Raw genomic sequence first — 19,542 nt, forward strand, 5'->3', positions numbered from 1 at the left:
CCGGTGTCCAAGAGAAAGGATATGAGTCATTATGATACCGTGATGTTTATCCATGGCTCCCTGTTACAGATGACGGTTGTGGTCGGGTCAAAGGAGCCCGGGCAGCCTCACTCATCCATGGCCAGACCTAGAAGGTCAACTTGGGAATTTTTTGGGTTTGATGTCTCTATGCCACGATGCGCAAGAGGACAATCGACTGCCCAATGTCCTTCCCTGTGCCATCTCGGACAAGGTCTCACAGGATGCTCGGGGCCCAGTGACCAGTTCTACCACATCTGAAACATGGGCTTGGTGTTTCTAGAGCCCCTGGAGGCAAGGGAGCAGCATAGACAGCACAGATTGGGTGGTCTGTCACCTCGGCCGGTCAGGAGGCTATGGCTAGCACATGACAGTGATTGTGGGCTTTGTAATTCCTCGCATGGTACACCTTAAAAGCCAACTCTAAGACTTCTGCCTGTGGGGGCAAGGGACCTTTCTCCAAATGCCTAATTTAGTCCTAATGTCAGACTTAAAAAAATGAGCCATGAGTAGCTGCCTGCCTCCCATGGTTTCTGGATCTAAGTTAGTATACTGTACCAGAGTTTTTGTGAGGCGTTCCAAAAATGCAGAAGGATTTTCCTTCTTATTTACTGGCTTGAGGGCAGCCTTACAGAGCCCTGCCAGGAGGCGAGTCAAAAACTGGACGCCAGCTAAAATCCCACCCAGAGTATTAAAATCCCAGTGTGGCTCCTGCTCTGGGACCGCCTCTGCCCTGGGAGGGTGGGAGGCAAGAGTTTGGGGAATCTCATCTGCATGTAGTCTGGCCTGCTCCCAAACTTGCCTGTGCTCTTTAGGAAGTAGGTTATTAGATAAGATCATATCGATGTCATGAAAGGTGGGAGTATAAGACCGGGTAAGATAGTGGAATTGTTTTATGAAAGTGGTAGAATTAGATGTATAGTGTAGTAATATGAGCGGCGGGGCTGTGTCCCCAACACCCCAGCCGCCTGCCCGGCTAGCTTTACCCGAAATAATTACACGGACACTGTATTCTTTTAAACACTGCTTGGCTCTTTTCTACCTGGCCTCTTCTAGGCTAACTCTCGCACCTGGACTAGCCCATTTCTTATCATCTGTATAGCACCGGTCTTACCGGGAAGATTCTAGGTCGGAGCTTCATCGTGTGTGTCTGCCCGGGAGCGGGGCATGGCGTCTCTCTGAGGCGTCTGCTCCCGAGAGGAGAGATGTCGAGTCTGAGCTCACTTCCTCTTCCTCCCCGCGTTCTGTTCTGTTTACTCCTCCCACCTATCCTCTAACCAATGAGGAACAAGCAGTTTCTTTTAATTTAACCAATGACCTTCCTCCATCATTTCCCCTTTTTCGGTTTAAACAAAAAAAAAAAGGCTTTAACTTTAACATAGCAAAATTACATATAACAAAACAGTTATTTTTTTTGTAAAAGTTACAATAATCTTTATCATAACTAAGGAAAACTATAACTATAACTAACTATTCTTAACTCCATCAAAGATTCCAGAAAGATACAATACTACATAAGCAAACAAGAAAAAAGCAACTTTTAAAACTCTAGAAATGACAGAGACATCTCACTGCCTGGACAGTCACCCAAAGTTCCTCTGTACCGTTGGGGCATCCATCTTCAGCCTTTAGGCCCATGGTATCCAGCAGACATTTCCATAAAGCAGGAAAATTCAAAGTCAGTTCAGTCACTATCTGTTGTGTCCTGCAGAATGTCTCGCAGACTCTTTCATGAATCAGGAACCCCTAAAGATCATCTCACCTTAGGCAAGTTCAGTAGTCCTCTCTCTGCGGGTTCTCTGTGTCCAGTTTATGCAATAGTCCAGGCAAGAGCAGTTTCTTGCCCAAATGGCTATCAAACTCCATAAGGATCCTCTTTGATGCCCATCTTCCTCTTGAAGTAGATTGGTGCTACCAGGAGCAGAGTGTCTCATTGTCATGAAAAGTCCTCAGTTATTAAAACATTAAAGGCAATATTCTGCAGTCTTTGAAAGATATGAAGAATGTCTATCTAACTGAAATGTATCTCTATATATCTAGAAAATCTAACTAACATGACTGCAAGCTTTACTATTATCGATGATTATCCATTAACAACCTATATTTCTTAATTATACAGTACATATTTAAATGAACTACACAATCACAATACCTTAATCAAAATCAGAAACACTTATACATATAACAAAATTGACCGTAAATCTCTATCAATAAAGCAAAATCTATACTAATGCAAATTATTCATATCTATATCATATCCCCCTTTAAATGTAAAAGAACATTTATAAACTATATTTGTGAACATGGGCGCAGTTTTTTCTCTCCAAACTGCTTCCTGCTGAATGGGGGCGTCGTTAATTAGGTCTTTCATGGTATAACCTGTGTGCTAGTTTCATCTCAGTTGGCAGTTGAGCGAAGCAATTTTCTGAAGATGTTCACAGCAACCCTTCAGGAGGACGTGGTCCATCATACCAAATCGGAATAGAAGAAATCCATAGAGTCTCATCCTCTGTGAAAACAAAAGAAGACTCTCTCCAAAGCATCATATCCTTAGACCCAAATTCTGAAATCGTAATACCCTTATATCCATTTTGGTTCCACTTGGCAGCCCATATAATGAAATGTCTCTCTGTACTTAGCTCCTTCACAGTCAAAAATTTTAAAGAAAACACAATGTACATAATCCAGACTCTCTGTGAATTTTCCATTTCTACGTGGCTTATTTTTACTCTATCACTTTACTTTATTCTGTCTCTTTAAAGACTTTACCTTTGTTTTTTAACATTAACTTTATTTTCTATATTCTTTTTCTTCTCTCTCCCAAGCCTACGTACTTTCATCCAACAGTGTGACTCATTTAGTGGTCTGAATCTGTCCTATTGTGAATCTGCAATTTTTTACTATCCAGGAGCACTTTTGATTTGCGCCTTTAAATCACTAGGTGCTTAAGAATCTAAGCTGTGACATTCCTAGGTTAACTTTTTGCTTTGTGAGAGCATATCTTTGACCTGGAATAACCCTATAGACCAGGCTGTCTTTGAACTCTCAGAGATCCTCCTGTCTCTGCCTCCCAGGCATTGGGATTAAAGGTGTTTGCTACTACACCTTGAACTCACAGAGATCTGTTTCTCTCTGCCTTTTAGGCACTGGGATTAAAGGCGTATGCTACCACACCTTGAAGTCACAGAGGTCTATCTCCCTCTGCCTCCCAAGTGTTGGGATTAAAGGTGTGTACCACGACACACAACAACTCGCTTCCTTTTTTTGTTTTTTGCTTTAAGAACTTCAACTTTCAGCTTGCATATATTTTTAACACACTTTAAACCATTCAGAAATTTTCTCTGTCTTTGAATCTCTCTTTACTGTATATCTCTCTTTTTCTGACCACATGAGTCTTTAATTTACCAAGCAATCTCAGTAGGACTAAAGGCGTGGCTTTGCCGGCTAGATGTAGCCCATTCCTTAGCTTTCCAGCCTCATGGCTGAGGTACTGGCTGTAGCCATGTTTATAGCCACACCTCTATGGTGTTTCAAGGTCCCTGCCAGCCAGCAAGCTACAACAGACAACACTCAAATCCTCTCTCGGTAGCCGGCCCTCCTGCCTCAAACAGTCAGAGTTTGCCCTGGCAGGATGGCCCAGAAAGCCGGCATTTTTAAACGGCGCAGCTTTTTTCCTGCTACAGCTGAAAACCGAAAAGCATGCGTTCAGCTTTTCATCAACACCGTTTAAGTGTTTCGTGGCAGGACCTCTTAATGAGTTGAAAGCTTTGCAGCTAAAGCTGAGTTAGGAAGACTCTTTTAGATGAGGCGTTTGCTTGCCTCTAGCAAGCAGAGCAGACCCAAGAAATTGCCACAAGAAACATGCTTTACTCTATTCTTTTCCAAGCTTTCTCAGGCTTTCTGTGGACTCAGTTAGCCACATGTCTGGGCGTCATTTGTAGTAATTAGGAGGGCGGCGGGGCTGCGTCCCCAACACCCCAGCCGCCTGCCCGGCTAGCTTTACCCGAAATAATTACACGGACACTGTATTCTTTTAAACACTGCTTGGCTCATTTCTACCTGGCCTCTTCTAGGCTAACTCTAGCACCTGGACTAGCCCATTTCTTATCATCTGTATAGCACCGGTCTTACCGGGAAGATTCTAGGTCGGAGCTTCATCGCGTGTGTCTGCCCGGGAGCGGGGCATGGCGTCTCTCTCTGAGGCGTCTGCTCCCAAGAGGAGAGATGTCAAGTCTGAGCTCACTTCCTCTTCCTCCCCGCGTTCTGTTCTGTTTACTCCTCCCACCTATCCTCTAACCAATGAGGAACAAGCAGTTTCTTTTAATTTAACCAATGACCTTCCTCCATCAGTATAGGACCCCAGTATTTGTCCTATATGGGAGAGTTCTGAGAGTGAGAAAGGAACATGTACCCTAATCAATCCATCTACGCTGGCCACGTCTCACAACAGGAGAACTTTAGCAGGCTTGGCTTGGTTAGGGTTAGGTTCCATAACAGAACCTGAGCGTGTGAGAGGAGGGATAAAGGTGGGTGCCAGAGCAGGGTAGCTGCTTCCACCAGGCAATGGAGAGGAAGAATGATTCTGTGGGGCTGCTGGAGCAGGTAGTGGGGGGAAGAGAGAGATGAAGAGCAAGTGGAGGGAGGTGGTGAGGCAAGGGGAGGTGAAGGAGCAGAAGGAGGAATGGCAGGGGCTGAAGAAGGGACAGGAGCAGAAACTGGTGGGATGGGGTAGCTTCCTGCTGAGGTTGAAAAGGCGGGGGTTCGTTAGCTGGGTCCAGAACGAAAGTGGAGGGTTCTACCAGTACAGGTGGCATAGCCAGGAGCATGTGAGCAGCTTGCAAGGACAGAGGACTTAGGCTTAGAGCCTAAATAGTAAAAGTCTTGGATGTAAGGAAACTCCTTCCATTTGCCTGTGCGCTGACAATAGTTATCGGGATCAAAGGTACCATTGGGCGGCCACTTTAGATTGCCATCTTAATTGTAACGAGGCCATCTATTTTAAACAAAGGCAGACAAGTGTGGGGATCTGTAGGTAGGGCATTAAGGCCTGGGGTTTCAGGGCCTCTAAAAGGCATCCCAGGGGGAGGCTGGATTGTTGAGTTTGGATGGCTTGTTACCCTCTGTTGGAACTGTGAAAACCTGAAACAGCGACACCACAAGGCCCACAGTAAGGCGTCTCTTGACTGTGGGTGGGGTATGAATCAGTGCAAGCTTCGCAAGACCCGTGGGCCATGAGTGAGAAGGTGGGTGACTCAGAACCCAGAGAGGCCAGAGGTCACTCCGAGCGACCTTTTATGGCAAGGGAAAAAAAAGAAAAGAAAAGAAATAGAAAAAAAGAGAAAGAAGAATCTGAGGAACCCTGGGCCCCCAGTCGAATGCACCACACAGAGTGTGCAGGGCTGGCGTGGGAGAACTGACCCCGGGTCAGTCCAGTCACAATTTTAACTACGGGAAGCAATCCACAGATGAATGTCAGCGAAGGGCACAACCTTAGCCTTGAAGACCATGGTTGGGGATAGTCTCCCCGTTTCTAGAAACACCAAAGTGTTGCCGGAGCTCAATGCTCAATTCCTCAGGTTAGGAGAAATGGTTAAGCTGAACAGAATAGGGAAACTCACCAATTGAAGCGGTGTTGTTCAGAGAAGTCACACTCAGGCATATGGAACACGTGGTTGTTGTGGAGAAGAATTTCCTGGTTCCAGATCACGACCATGGGAGAGGGGCACAGGGTGGGAGAGAGTCTTAGCACCAATGAAATCACCTGGTGCCAGTGAGACACAAACAAACCTGCTTAGGAGTTTATTAGAGGGGGTGCGTACAGGCCTGGGGGAGGATGGCGCATGCGCACAGGGGGTTGGCGTGACTACGTCATACGCAGATGATGCAGATGGGCCACTCATGCATGCGCACAAGGGTTTTAGCAGAGTCATGTGTATGTAACCCAAGGGCCCATCTGCACATGCCTGCCTTTAGAACCCAGAAGTGCAGCCTTCTCTGTGGTTGAATAATTACATGAGCTGTGTGACACTGTAAAGTATGAGGAGAAAGAAACTGAGAGTTCCTCACTCACTTTAAATTTTTTTAAAAAATATTTGTTTATTTATTTATTTATGATGTATACAATATTCTGTCTGTGTGTATGCCTGCAGGCCAGAAGAGGGCACAGATCTCATTACAGATGGTTGTGAGCCACCATGTGGTTGCTGAGAATTGAACTCAGGACCTTTGGAAGAGCAGGCAATGAATGCTCTTAACCTCTGAGCCATCTCTCCAGCCCCCCTCACTTTAAATTTTTAAAATAAACTATAATTGTGATGGTTAATTTGCCAGTTTGAGGGGATTTAGAATGACTATGGAAAACCAATCTCTAGGCCTGTCTGGGGATTATCTAGCGTAGGTTAACTGAAGTAAGAACACTAACCCTAAATGTGGGCGGTACCATGGAATAAAAAGGAGAAGGTGCTTCCTGGGCACAAGCATCTCCCTCCGATATGACCTGTTCCTGCTGCCAATCTGCGTGCATGACAACATGACAGCTCCAAGGAGGCTTTCATTGTCGAGTCAGAGGCATCTGGAAGAATCCAGAGCAGAGAGACAAAGTAATGGACTGACATGACCAGGATGAACTTGGCCATGAGAGGAGGCAGAGATGGGGAGAGGAAGAGGGAGGGAGTCAAGAGAGCAGGTAACTAACCAAAATAGCAGGGCCATAAGGAAATGAGAAGCTGGCAGGAGGGGAGCCCAAGGCTAAAGGGTAGGGTGAGAAGAGTTAGGGTGCCAGCATAAACTTTGCAACAGGTTCTTCTGATACGTGGCAAGCATGGAGGCCGGAATGTATTTTAGATTGCTAATAGGCACCACAGATAGCCATCAGAATGGAGTTCATTTGGACCTGACACTTATCTTTCCTGAGATTAAACTAAGTCAAACCCTTCCAGCCATGCTGTGGTGGTATATGAAAGACCCTCAGAAAGGACCTTTTCCTCCAATGAAGTCCCCAGAACCAGAACACTCCGAGTCCAGACCACAGGATGCAATTAGCAAGAGGTTTATTGAGTAAACACAGGTACCTGCGGGCAGCAAAGTCTTTCGGAGGACTTGCGCGCCTGCCAACTGGAGAGTGGGCTTTTTATAGGGAAGAGCAAAAAGCAAGTTTACAGAAGCAAAAGTGTGGTTATCAGAATGAGGCAGGGGGCATGACTGTTCCTATCTCATAGATATCCTGTTTTGCAGTCAACCTGCTTTGTTGATGTCCTATCTTATTGACATCTTGCCCTGCAGTCTTCCTATCTCATAGACATCCTGCTCTCTCAAGCACGTGGGATGTTCTTATGAGAGCAGGCTGGCTGCTGATCCGGAGAATTTTTTTAAAGCAAACAGGACGTTCCCCCGGGAGCATGCTAGCTGTGGGTTTTGAGGAGGGGGTCTGTAGGGTCTTTCAGTATACACAGAGGCTGGTGGATCTATGTGAATTCAAGGCCAGCATGGTCTACAGAGTGAGTTCCAGGAGAGCCAAGGCTACACAGAGAAATAAAACCACTCCTACCCATGCAAAAATAGAAATAAAAAGCAAATCCATAAACAAACAAAACAAAAATCCCTCCCTCCCTTCCTTCCTTAAATTGCTATTGTCAGGTGTTTTGTCTCAGCAACAAGAAAAGTAACTAATACTGTGGAAAACCACCATTTTTAAGTACTGCATCTACTGAGTTTACAGAGAGATTTGCCATCTTAAAGTAAGGTTCAGGAAACGAGGAGCCAAGGAAAGTTTCTAAGTGGGAGAAAGAGGTCGCTGTATTTGGAGATAGTATTTTTTTTTAATAGCCTTTCAGCTTTGAAAAAATGGTGTGTGCTCCCTTAAACAATTCGGGCAATATAAAATAAGAGTAACTTGAAACCTAACAAACCTTTTCCAAAGATAACCTCTGATATCCTTTTGGAGAATCTCTTTCCTAAAACCGTTATGATTTTACATCCTCAAACTTCAAATAAATTGAACCTGTCTAATCATGCTGTTTTTGTAACCAATTTGCCCTTCTGAGAGCAAACTGTGAAGAGCCTTCAGTGTCTAAAGATATTTATCCGATTTTATACGGCTGCTTAGCACTGCGTGGCATGTATACATCACCGTTTATTGAATCAGCCCTGACTGATGGACACCTACATCTTTCCCACCTCCTATTCAATAACCTTCTCCATAACCTTGGTCATTCTTTTCTAACATTTTCAGTCATTTTTGCAAATTAAATACCTATAAGTAATGTAAATGTAAACAAATGTCCTTTTTACATGGGAATTTAAGTTGCAGAATTGTCCTCTAATTTGCAGGGAAGCCTGTCAGGCGGCTGCTGTGTCAGTTCTGGAGAGACAGTGACAACGGGGATGGCGAGGAGAGTACAGAATTACAGATGATGCAGGCCATCTAGGCCCAAGCTAGTAATAGTCCTTCCCCGTTTCCTCTCTTTCACTTCTTTTTCTTAACATGGAGGAAGGACTGAGAACTACACGTCCCAGCATTTCGCAAGGACTACACTCCTGGGAACTGTAGTACCGGGTCTGAGAGGGGTTCGGAAGAAGAGGCAGGGCAGCTGTGTGAGGCATGCTGGGAGGTGTAGTCCCTCGGGCGGAAGCGAGTGCTTGTGTAGGTTGGAGACACAGAGAGTTTTGCTTCATGGAGATGAGGCTGAAGAAATATCCGACTTCCCTCTCAAGCGTTCTTTGAGTTTACAAAAGTCTCCCGTGGACCATCGGCTTCATTCCATTGTCTGTGACCCAAGAGGGTGCGGCCCCAGGGCCGCCGCGCGGTTGGAAGATTCAGGCCGCGCAGGGCCGCGGCAGAGCATGCCGGAAGTTGTAGTCCAGCAGCTCTGAGGCTGTGGGACGTGTCGGGACGGCGTGCGGGCTCCTCCTCCCCCGCCCTTCTCAGCGGTCCCCCGCCCCCTCCCTCAGCCTCCTCCTCTCTCGCCTGCAGCCGAGCGTCCCCTTCCCCCACCGTCGGGTTTCTCCGCGGCTACTGCAGCGGATTCAGAGCCCAGTAGCTGAGAAGGAGGAGGAGGCTCCCGTCCCTGCGCGCCATCCACCACCCTCCTGGACACGGACGAGGGAACGAGAGCGTCGCCGCGGTAGCCTCCGGAGAAGACAAGGGCACCGCCGCCTCAGCCGCCGCCACGGTTTTCGCTTGTCGCAGCTCGCCGGTGAGGAGACCCCCCCGCCCCGCACCCCTGGCCCGCTCCTGTGGAGCTTGGGCTAGTGGCTCCGGCGAGAATGAGGGTGGGGGCCGTGGGGCTCCCACGCCGGCCTTGGGGGGAGGGGACTGAAGTGGCGATGGAACGGCGGGCTGGTGGGGAGACTTGTCCGAGCGGGGGCTGGGGGTTGGGTGAGGGTGGGACCCCAGCAGGTCAAGGGAGCGTAGCGGGGGAGGAGGGCGACTTTACATGGAGAAGGGGTTCCCAGACCTGGGACGGGAGCAGGGTGTGTGTGGGGTACCGTGGTGGAATTTGGGATTGTCTTTGGGGCGAGGTGGAAGGTGAGACTGGAGGGGAGGGGTATCTCTTAATGGGGGAGGGGACTGAATGAAGGTGATGATTTGGGGTTGGCCTGAAGCAGTTGACAGCTCGGGGTCAGAGCTGGGGTGGGGGCTAAGGAGATCTTTTCAATGCGGAGTGGGATATAAATGTTGGCTAGGACTCCGCGGAGTGCTAATTTTGGAAGGTGGGATTTGGGGTAGACCTGGGGAAGGCTGATGGAGATGGTAGCAGCTGGGGATGAGGGGTTTGCCATGGGTTGAGACTTAAGCTTGAGGTGGGCTTCCGGGGATGGTAGAATTTGTGGATACTTAAGGAAATAGCTTGAGTTTGGAGAGAACAGAAGCGGTAGAATTTGGGGTTTTCTGGGGGTCGGCTGCTGGAGGTTGGAATATGGGCTGGGAGGGGCGAGACTTCCAACTACAGGAGACGGGTGGTAAACTGACAGGAGGGAGTAAATTGTACGTTGGGCCCCAAACAGGAAGGCAGGGATTGAAATTGGGGATGAGCCCTCAGTGAAAAAGGATTTAGGGTGAGTTTAGAGTCACTGGAGGAAGCAAGGTGGCTCCCCTGGGCATGAGTTGGAGGCAGAGCGTATGAGACTACCTACTCAGCTGAAAGAATACTGGAAGGGGGTGAGCCAGCTTAGGGGATGGTGTCTGAAAGAGAATGTCTCTGCCAGTTTTGCAGGATTTCCAGTCTGATGAGCTGGTTACCTGCGGTGTGGTGGCAGAGGGTGAATTTAAGACGTGGGAGAGCCAGTATTGTGGGATGGAGGATGCAGAGGGGCGGTGAGCAGTGCTGGGAAGGAGTGGACTGGCTTATGTAGGAAAGGGTGTCCTCTAAGACAACCAGAGGTATAGGAGCTAGAACACTTTAACGTGGTAAAGAGCATGGTTGCTTTGGTGAGAGACAATAATACTAAGGTCATTAGAAGGTCTTCCAAAACGGACAGAGAAGGAGGTACATTAAAGAGTCTCCTGGGGGATCCTATGCTGTCAGTTTGACCTTTTTGTTGAGTTTATGTTGGTATTGTCTGGAAATAACAGCCCAAGGGTAAGGTTTTGAGAGAACCTTCATTTTAAGGTAGAACTAATGGAGGGGATTGTCTTTCCATTTCTATGTCATAAAGAGAAACTTGGGGGTTGGGGGAACCCACTCTCTGAGTGAAGGTGCGGAAGGTGAAACTGTGCCTGCCCTCTCCTTTACCACCTCCCCGGTACACTGAAAGCTGGTTCTGGGCTTTGTCATTTAGACGGACTTTGATGAACTTGAGGCTGTTGAGGGTGCATTCTTGCTTGAGAACCGGTTAATGATATTGAAAGATAGGAAAACTGAATTTATTTTCTAGGCAGACAAGGTGCACATATGTAGAAAGAAGTTAGCAAGCCCCTCTTCCCCCCAATAAAATCGATTGCTTGATGACTCCATTTATTGGTGTCCTTGTTTGCAAGGCAATTAGGCCCATCATTGTATTGCAGACTAATAATCCTGACATGAGTCTTGGCATTACCACTTTATGTAAACACAGAGAAGACAGGAAATAGAGAAATGTAATAAATATTCATTTTGTACTGACGGGGTTGTTCATTTGATTCTCTTTTGACATTACTTGATAAGATTTAAAATAATTGGATTGTTTCTGTAGATTGAATTTTCTTCTAAAGGAATTCAACTAATCAGAATTCCGTCAGGTGTGGATAAATGAAGTGTATACAGCCATATTTTATTTTTAAGGGGATCATGTTGATGTAGGCGTGTTGCAGTAACTACAAAAACAATAACTCCATCTATTTAATCAGAGATTTGATTTAAAACTTGAGACAAGTTTATTCTTGTGGTAGAGTGCTGATGATGGAAGGTGGGGGAGTATAAAGAGAGGGGACATCTTTAGGGAAACAGCTGTCTGGATTTATGTGCACTAACTATGATATGTTAAATTTGAAGTGGTTGTTGATTAGAGAAAAAATGAGGAGAAATGAAAAGAAGATAAAATTGATACCAATACAATTTTTTTCGTTGTTAAAAAATTTTTAGCTACAAAACAAACCGTTTTCCTTGGGTTTCATAATTGAACACATAAAATGCCCATATAGAGTCAAAATTTGCCTCCCCTCATAGGTGGAGTGATGGAGGGGTAGACATACTTGGAATTGTGGGGGTTTTGTTGTTTATTCTTGTTTTGTTTTTTGAATGCTTTCTGTATCCTAATAAAACAACAGCAACAACAAAACAAAAACAAAAAAACCCAAGCTTAAGCAGTAAGAATGTAATCTAACCGGTGAGGGCATTTCTCCTCATAATTTTATTCTGGGGTCCAGACATTGCTTTTGTGAATTTGCTGACGGACTGGCTATTCATGTTAAAGCCCTAGTTTTTAAAGCTCAGAATGAAAAGTAGTCACCTGGGAGAATTGTGTTGGTGGATTTATTTTCCCTATAGTCATGAAGAGCCCATGAATTTAATCAGAAATTAAATTAATTTCACTTCAAATCCCAGTTTTGATTTCAGTCTTTGAAAGGGGACTGATTTCAGAAAAGTCATAAAACCCTTTTTATATTTAGTGGTAATTATTGCACAATACTGTGAATACATTGAAAATCTTGAATTAACTGTGGTAAAATGTCAAAACAAAACATTCATACTTCACAAAGGCTGTCAAAGGAGACAGACGAGTTCATGTCTTAAATACCTTGTGTATATATAAAATGTATGTCCACTATTTATATGATGCCTGCTCAGTGCGAGGGGAGATGGAGATGAGCTAAGAGCAGTTGTCAGGGAGCTTTCGTTGTCATGGGAAGGACAGACTGTTTTCAGTTTAGAAGTGAGGCAAAATGAATGTGGTGGCTGACGTGTGGATTCTGAAGCTCACTGCTGCTGGATGTGACCTTGGGCACAACGAGATTATCTGTAAAGTGAGGAAATAAAATTAACCTCATTAAGTTTGTTTTGTGGGTTAAATAGAATAAGAAAGCATTTAACACAATGTGTTATGTAGTGCATGTTAAAACAATATTAGTTTTCATTATCTTGGAGAGATGGGCAGAAGCTGGAACAGTGAATGTTCACCTGCCGCTGACTTACTTCTTAGTGTTATGACATTCTTTTGTTTAGAAAGAAGTTATTAGTTATAAATAAGTTATATTATTTTGAAATCATGATTTATCTACAGTTTGTATGTTTATAGTTTAGTTACTTTAAGCAGTTCATAAAAATATCAAAAAAAGAGCGGTTAGCTTCATAATCTAGCAAATAGCAGCTATGCTGTTAAAAGTAATAAAATGCTTTGTTTAAGGGCAATAAGTGACAGAGAATGAGTTATTTTCTAGAATTCTGATTCACCAACCTGGCCATATCTTTTTAAATTATGAAATGGCTCATATGTAATATATAAAGGTGTATTTAACACAAATCCACATTTAGAATATTAAGTTGAGCCAGGCATGGTGACACACACCTTTAATCCCAGCACTTGGAAGGCAGAGGCAGGCAGATCTCAGTGAGTTCGAGGCCAGCCTAGTCTACAAAGAGAGTTCCAGGATGGTCAAGACTGTTACACAGAGAAACCCTGTCTCGAAAAACCAAAAGAAAGGAAAAAGAAAAAGAAAGAAAAAGGACTACGAGATTTCTTCCTAGTGAATTTTTGGGACCCAGTGCCACATTAAGTGTTATTGAGAGCTAAAAATGCATTAAGGATTTTTTGAAGTGGGAGATATATGTTGTTTGTTTGCCATTATTCAGACAAATATAGCTCTTGGTTTTTTTGTAATAATTACAAAAAGTAATAGAGTGAGGACTATTTGTACACATTGAAGAGGGTATTAATACTTATTGTTGGGTTGATACATGAATTAAATAAGGACAAAGTACATAGACACAGTTTCCATTTAATATAGTAGCTATTATTGTTACTGATTTTTTTTAAAGATTTATTCATTTATAATGTACACAGTCTTCTGTCTGCATGTACACTTGTAGGCCAGAAGCGGGCACCAGATTTCATTATGAATGGTTGTGAGCCACCATGTGATTGCTGGGAATTGAACTCAGGACCTTTGGAAGAACAAGTCAAGTGCTCTTAACCACTGAGCCATCTCTCTAGACCCTTACTGATGTTTTTATTTTACTTTTGAATTGTTTCTTGAGACTGCCCTTTTGTTACTTAGTATTTTCTATCTCTTAACTGTTGAGATTGTATACATGTATCACCATATCCAGCTCAAAAAGTTAATTTTGTGTTGTTGTTGTTGCTGAATCCAGGGTGTCTCATATATGCAGGGCAAGCACTCTGATGAGCTTTATATCCAGACCAAACTTTTACGTTGATTTTTTTTTTTATTTTAAAAACTTATTTATTAATTATGTATACAGGGTTCTTCCTGCATGTATCCCTTCAGGCCAAAAGAGGTAACCAGATCTCATTACAGATGGTTGTGAGCCACCATGTGGTTGCTGGGAATTGAACTCAGAACCTCTGGAAGAGCAGGCAGTGCTCTTAACCTCTGAGCCATCTCTCCAGCCCTACTGTTGATCTTTTTAAAAATTTTGTTTTATTATGCTGAGCAGTGGTGGTGCATACCTTTAATCCCAGCTCTCGGGAGACAGAGACAGACGGATCTCTTTGAGTTCAAGGCCATCTTGCTCTATAGAGCAAGTGCCAGAGAAACCCTGTCTTGAACCCCTGCTCCCCCCGCCCCCCGAAAATTTATTGTTTGATCTTCTAGGTTTTCTGTTTAGCAGGGGACCATCGTCATCATCATTATCATCATCATTATTTGGTTTTTCAAGAAAAGGTTTCTCTGTATAACAGCTTATGACGTTTCTCCTTTTGCTCATCATTTTGGATTAAATGATATTCTTTAAGAAATCTTTGATAATAGTTAAGGTTGTCATAACAACAAAGTGCCCTACTTTGTACCCAGAGAACATCTAGTGCATGTCCTGACTTTAAGAAATTTAATTCTTAGCCGGGCGGTGGTGGCGCACGCCTTTAATCCCAGCACTTGGGAGGCAGAGGCAGGCGGATCTCTGTGAGTTCGAGAAATTTAATTCTTTTTTCGTTTTGGTTTGGTTTGGTTTGGTTTTTGAGACAGGGTTTCTTTGTAGCTTTGGAGCCTGTCCTGGAACTCGCTTTGTAGACCAGGCTGGCCTTGAACTCACAGAGATCCACCTGCCTCTGCCTCTCAAGTGCTGGGATTAAAGATGTGAACAACCACCACTCGGCTATTTCTCAGAATTCTTGAGGGTAGGAAGTCTAAGATCATGTTGCCAGCAGATTTGGCATCTGGAAAGGACTCTTTTCTTTGTTTTTAAGATGATTCTTTGTTGTTGTGTCCTCTGTAAGGGACCAAAGCTGTGTCTTCCTAGGGTTGACGAGCCAAAGAACTAGGTGTAGGAGGCTCCTTTTATACTGCTAGAAGCCCGTTTACAAGAGTGCAGCCTCATGACTTCATCACCCTCCCAGAACCCCTGCCTCTTCACATATATAAAAAAGGGGCTAAATCATCGGGAATTTTGAAGGGCACAAATACTTAAACTATAGCAGTGAGTGCATATTTATGTAAAACCATAAACTGAAAAGAGGTTGTGCTTGATATCAGGCACACAACTGTAATTCCAGGATTTGGAAAGTAGAGGCAGAAAGATGAGTTCAAGTTTGTCCTTGGTTTCATAGCAAGTTGGAGCCTGTTTAAAAAGTAAAAAACACATTTTTTTTCTAATCTTTTAGATATTTGCCTGGAATTCTTGTGTGCTTCTGAATTCAATCAATTGCCATGGCTTACTCTTTGTGGAGTATATAAAGAAAATTCAGCTTCCCGTGGTTATGTGCGTTAGGAAAGGAGGGAGTGCTGTAACCCCAGTACTTGAAAGGTTTAGTTTGAACTACACAGAAGACCCTGTATCGAAAACAGGCAAGCAAGTGAGCAAACAGCCCCAGAAATACTTTTTAATATATTTATTAAATAGTTGTAAATATTTTGATATTGTACAGAAACTGTAGTTTCTCTCTCTTTTTCTTTCTTTCCTTCCTTTCCTTCCTTCCTTTTTTAATTTTTTATGTTTTGATTTTTCAAGACAGGGTTTCTCTGTGTAGTAGACAAGTCTGGCCTCGAAATACAGAGATCCACTTGTCTCTGCCTCCTGAGTACTGGGACTAAAGGTGTGTGCACCACCGCCTGGCTTATGTGAGTATTTGATGAGGGTTTTCTTAGCTAATAGATGACTGCTTCTGGCTGTGTCATCACATATGAGGTAGTATGATTGCTTTCATGAGAACACAGTAAAGTTTTCTTGTATCTTTTTCTCCTTTCCTTTCCTTTCCTTTCCTTTCCTTTCCTTTCCTTTCCTTTCCTTTCCTTTTCTTTTCTTTTCTTTTCAAGACAGTACTTGATTTTGTTCCAGCTTGCCTGACTTAGAACTCACAGAGATCCATCTGCCTCTGTTTCTTAATTGCTTGGATTAAGGCATGAACCATTATTATCTATCCAGTCTGTCCTTTTTCTTTTAAGTGTGTGTGTGTGTGTGTGTGTGTGTGTGTACTGAACTCATTGTGAAGGTCAGAGTATAATTTTGGTGAGGTGTTTTTCTTCTAACATGTATATTCCCAGAGTCAAACTCAGGTTGTCAGGCTTGACAGCAAGCACCTTTACCTCCTAATCCATCTTGTACGTCTCTTTTTTATTTGTGCATTTATTTATTTATTGATTGATTGATTGATTGAGGCAGGGATTCATGAGATCTAGTTTGTCTTCAAATTTGCTGATCCTCCTGCCTCTGCCTCTCAGGTGCTGGGGTTATAGGCATGACCTTTTCTCTGGTGTCTCTTTTTAACAAGAGTGCTAATTTCATCATTAGTGTAAACTAAATGTCATCAAAATCTCATTATAAATAACCTAAACCGGGGCCTGGAGAGACGGCTCAGCGGTTAAGAGAACCTTCCAGAGGACCCAGGTTCAATTCCCAGCACCCACATGGCAACTCACAACTGTCTAAAAAATCCAATTCCAGGGGATCTGACACCTTCACACCAATACACATAAAAAAAGAAACATTAAATAAATAAAAAAATAATCTAAACCTAATGCCCCCAATGCCTCCAATTTCCAATCTAACTGCCATCTTATTGGGCTTCAGCATCTATTAAAGAGGGAGTTACACAATTCAGTCTGGGGCTGCAGAGTGATACCCTATCACATGTGGATTGTAGTATCTCAGGGATAGAACACTAGGACCTATGTTTGATTCTCAGCATGGGGCGGGAGGGTCAGGGGAATAAAAATGATCATTTATTTGATACTGACACTGATAATATTTTTATGTCATTTAAGTTTATTCATCAGAATAATTTTGCAAGTGAGTTTAAATTCCTTTTGTTGGGTTTTCTTGACGTGTGATATTCAAAATGATTTAATCTTTTTATAACTTTCTGTTTATTAGATGAGGATATAGTGATATGTAGCTATTGTGAAGATTAAATGAAATGAAGTAGTGCTTGGTACAGGACATGATTTTCTGTAAATCATAGTTCCATTAACTGTTAGTGTTTCCTTCAAAGTCACATACCGAAGCTCTAATCCCCAATGTGATGGAATTTGGTGCATGATTAGATCTTGATTGTAGAATGCTCATGATGGGGTTAGTGTCTTTATAAGATAGGAGCATGCCGCTCTCTCTGTTCTCAACTGTGTGAGGGTGCAAAGAGATGAGTGCCATCTGGAAGACAGGAAGCAAGTCCTCACCAGACATTGCATCTCCTGGCACCTTGTTTTTGGACTTTCCAGCTTCCAAACTTGTAAGAAATGTTCATAGTACCAGTTACATACGCAGACAGAGCTAAAACTGATGGCCTGTTTATGATCACTCTCACTGTGATTTCTTTTAAAGGTTGACACTTTATAGACTAAGCTGGCCTCAAACCCATAGAGATCTGCTGCTCCCGTCTTTTAAGAGTTAGGATTATAGACATTGATTTTGCTCACTTTGACTTTGAGGAACCCTTCTAGTAGGAATTAAGTGTAGAATTCATTTTCAAGTTTATGTGATATAAAAAAAACCCTTCACTTCATTCTTTTACCAAGTCACATTTTATAATTAACATTACGTTTATATGAAATTGTATTCCAAAATGCTATTGTTTACAAAAATATTTGTTGTTCATAAGCATTTAAAACTTTCAGCCCATCAGTGGTGGCACACACCTTTAATTCCAGCACTCAGGAGGCAGAGGCAGGCAGATCTCTGTGAGTTCAAGCCTGGTCTACAAGAGCTAGTTCCAGGACAGGCTCCAAAGCTACAGAGAAACCCTGTCTCGAATTAAAAAACAAACAAACAAAAAAAAACCCTTTCAGTGATGTCTTATTAATATAAGCTAGAAACTAAAATGGTCAAGGAGGGGCTGGAGAGATGGCTCAGTGGTTAAGAGCATTGCCTGCTCTTCCAAAGGTCATGAGTTCAATTCCCGGCAACCACATGGTGGCTCACAACCATCTGTAATGAGGTCTGCTGTCCTCTTCTGGTCTGCAAACACACACAGATTGAATATTGTATACATAATAAATAAATATTTTTAAAAATGGTCAAGGAAATAGTTCTTTTGTTTGGCATATGTGTGATCAGAGAAATTTAAATGTTGATACTATGATGGTCAGTGGTTAGTGAAAAAACAAATGTGGTGTGATTGTGTGTGTGTGTGTGTAGATGGAGCTGCGGGCCGCTTCCCGCCTGAGAGGGCTCCCGGCCACCGGCTAGCTTTACCCAAAATAATTGCACGGAAACTGTATTCTTTTAAACACTGCTTGGCCCATTAGCTCTAGTCTCTTATTGGCTAATTCTCTCACATCTTGATTAGCCCATTTCTAATATTCTGTCTAGCACCACGAGGTGGTGTTTACTGGGAAGGATCTTAACCTGAGTTCATCTTGAAGAGGAGAGCTATAGCGTCTGCCTAACTTCCCTTCTTCCCAGCATTCTGTTCTGTTTACTCCGCCTACCTAATTTTCTGTCCTATCAAAGGGCCAAGGCAGTTTCTTTATTAACCAATGAAAGTAACATATAGACATATGACCCTCCTCCATCATGTGTGTACTCATGGTGTGTGTGAGAGTGCATTTTCCTTTAAACAGCTTCACTGAGGTAAAACTGATATACAAGAAATGAGAAAAATTTTATGTAGTTTGCTAAGTTTTGCTACTTGGTCATAGCCATTAAACCATCACTACAATTCTGATGGTGAGCATTCTTGTCTCGTCTATAAGTTTCCTGATGGGTCTTTAAAATCATTCTGCTTTGTTCTGCCCCCAACTCAAGCAGCTGCTGATGTGTTTCTCTCTCTCTCTCTCTCTCTCTCTCTCTCTCTCTTCCTTTCCTTTTCTTTAATTTTACATCCTTCACCCTCTCTTCTGTTCCCACCCCGCAATCCACTCCTCTGTTTCTGTAGGAAAAGGGCAGGTCTCCTCTGAGTAGCAACAAAATATGGCATATGCTGATGTGTTTTCATTTTCTAAAACCACAGATTTAACAGTGGTTTTGAGGTCATATCAGCGAGCATTCAGCCTTAGTTTACTTGTAAAATGAGGATGCAACCCCCTGCTTAAAAGACCATGAGAAATATTGGGGAGCATGTACACTGAGAACTAGCATGGTGCTCAACATCTAGGAGACTCTCCAGCCCCAGGATCCAGTATTACCATTTTGTTTTTCCATTTGGTGGGCTGAGGATTTTAGGACTCTGTCTCGAGCTCATGCCGTCCTTTGAACCAACTTCTAGTGTTCTTGAAACAGGAGAGTTTAGATTAGATAGCTTGAGGCCCTGTGGGATTTTTGGTGCGCTTCCATGCCCAGTGCTCTGCATGCCGTTAGTTCAGAAAAGATGTTCTTCATAAATAAGCGAGAACTCCAATCAGATATTTAAGTGTATATGCCTAGATGTGAGTTTGGCATTATGATGAAGTTGCATAAGCAGTGAGCTTGTAGTCCAGGAGTTCTGTTTAGTTTCCAT

At 43.4% G+C, this 19,542-nt stretch overlaps 1 protein-coding gene across 4 annotated transcripts in view; it reads left to right on the top strand.

The window, feature by feature from the left end:
* Positions 1–8,873: 8,873 nt before the first annotated feature.
* The window catches only part of Fam168a (family with sequence similarity 168 member A), a 137,858-nt gene continuing 127,189 nt past the window's right edge, over positions 8,874–19,542 (top strand). For 2 of the 4 annotated variants that reach the window (XR_012910578.1, XM_075971588.1), the window contains exon 1: positions 8,956–9,212. The gene's annotated coding sequence lies outside the window, so the exon portion shown is untranslated. Of the gene's footprint in view, positions 9,213–19,542 lie in introns of all 4 variants that reach the window. The other 2 variants (XM_075971587.1, XR_012910577.1) reach the window with 2 other exon arrangements.

Source organism: Microtus pennsylvanicus, chromosome 5 (assembly GCF_037038515.1).
Source record: "Microtus pennsylvanicus isolate mMicPen1 chromosome 5, mMicPen1.hap1, whole genome shotgun sequence".
Taxonomy (NCBI): domain Eukaryota; kingdom Metazoa; phylum Chordata; class Mammalia; order Rodentia; family Cricetidae; genus Microtus; species Microtus pennsylvanicus.